The following is a 2,082-nucleotide window of genomic DNA, read 5'->3' as shown; positions in this document are numbered from 1 at the left end:
ACTTCTCTGGTTGATTTACTTCTCTGGTTGGTTTACTGCTCTGGTTGATTTACTGCTCTGGTTGGTTTACTTCTCTGGTTGATTTACTGCTCTGGTTGGTTTACTGCTCTGGTTAATTTACTGCTCTGGTTGGTTTACTTCTCTGGTTGATTTACTTCTCTGTTTGATTTACTGCTCTGGTTGGTTTACTGCTCTGGTTGGTTTACTTCTCTGGTTGATTTACTTCTCTGTTTGATTTACTGCTCTGGTTGGTTTACTGCTCTGGTTGGTTTACTGCTCTGGTTGATTTACTTCTCTGGTTGGTTTACTGCTCTGGTTGATTTACTGCTCTGGTTGATTTACTTCTCTGGTTGATTTACTTCTCTGGTTGATTTACTTCTCTGGTTGGTTTACTTCTCTGGTTGGTTTACTGCTCTGGTTGGTTTACTGCTCTGTTTGGTTTACTGCTCTGGTTGATTTACTCCTCTGGTTGGTTTACTTCTCTGGTTGGTTTACTGCTCTGGTTGGTTTACTGCTCTGGTTGTTTCACTGCTCTGGTTGATTTACTTCTCTGGTTGGTTTACTTCTCTGGTTGGTTTACTGCTCTGGTTGATTTACTGCTCTGGTTGGTTTACTGCTCTGGTTGGTTTACTTCTCTGGTTGGTTTACTTCTCTGGTTGATTTACTTCTCTGGTTGGTTTACTGCTCTGGTTGATTTACTGCTCTGGTTGGTTTACTTCTCTGGTTGGTTTACTGCTCTGGTTGGTTTACTGCTCTGGTTGGTTCACTTCTCCGGTTGGTTTACTGCTGCTCTGGTTGATTTACTGCTCTGGTTGATTTACTGCTCTGGTTGGTTTACTGCTCTGGTTGATTTACTGCTCTGGTTGGTTTACTGCTCTGGTTGATTTACTTCTCTGGTTGGTTTACTGCTCTGGTTGATTTACTGCTCTGGTTGATTTACTTCTCTGGTTGATTTACTTCTCTGGTTGATTTACTTCTCTGGTTGGTTTACTTCTCTGGTTGGTTTACTGCTCTGGTTGGTTTACTGCTCTGGTTGGTTCACTTCTCCGGTTGGTTTACTGCTGCTCTGGTTGATTTACTGCTCTGGTTGATTTACTGCTCTGGTTGGTTTACTGCTCTGGTTGATTTACTGCTCTGGTTGGTTTACTGCTCTGGTTGATTTACTTCTCTGGTTGGTTTACTGCTCTGGTTGATTTACTGCTCTGGTTGATTTACTTCTCTGGTTGATTTACTTCTCTGGTTGATTTACTTCTCTGGTTGGTTTACTTCTCTGGTTGGTTTACTGCTCTGGTTGGTTTACTGCTCTGTTTGGTTTACTGCTCTGGTTGATTTACTCCTCTGGTTGGTTTACTTCTCTGGTTGGTTTACTGCTCTGGTTGGTTTACTGCTCTGGTTGTTTCACTGCTCTGGTTGATTTACTTCTCTGGTTGGTTTACTTCTCTGGTTGGTTTACTGCTCTGGTTGATTTACTGCTCTGGTTGGTTTACTGCTCTGGTTGGTTTACTTCTCTGGTTGGTTTACTTCTCTGGTTGGTTTACTTCTCTGGTTGATTTACTTCTCTGGTTGGTTTACTGCTCTGGTTGATTTACTGCTCTGGTTGGTTTACTTCTCTGGTTGGTTTACTGCTCTGGTTGGTTTACTGCTCTGGTTGGTTTACTGCTCTGGTTGGTTTACTGCTCTGGTTGGTTTACTGCTGCTCTGGTTGATTTACTGCTCTGGTTGATTTACTGCTCTGGTTGGTTTACTGCTCTGGTTGATTTACTGCTCTGGTTGGTTTACTGTTCTGGTTGGTTTACTGCTCTGGTTGGTTTACTGCTCTGGTTGGTTTACTGCTCTGGTTGGTTTACTGCTCTGGTAGGTTTACTGCTCTTGTTGGTTTACTGCTCTGGTTGGTTTACTGCTCTGGTTGGTTTACTGCTCTGGTTGGTTTACTTCTCTGGTTGGTTTACTTCTCTGGTTGGTTTACTTCTCTGGTTGATTTACTTCTCTGGTTGGTTTACTGCTCTGGTTGATTTACTGCTCTGGTTGGTTTACTTCTCTGGTTGGTTTACTGCTCTGGTTGGTTTACTGCTCTGGTTGGTT

Source organism: Lipophrys pholis, assembly GCF_963383615.2.
Source record: "Lipophrys pholis genome assembly, chromosome: 21".
Classification (NCBI taxonomy): Eukaryota; Metazoa; Chordata; class Actinopteri; order Blenniiformes; family Blenniidae; genus Lipophrys; species Lipophrys pholis.
The sequence above is the reverse complement of the archived record's forward strand: the minus strand, read 5'-3'. Positions refer to the sequence as shown.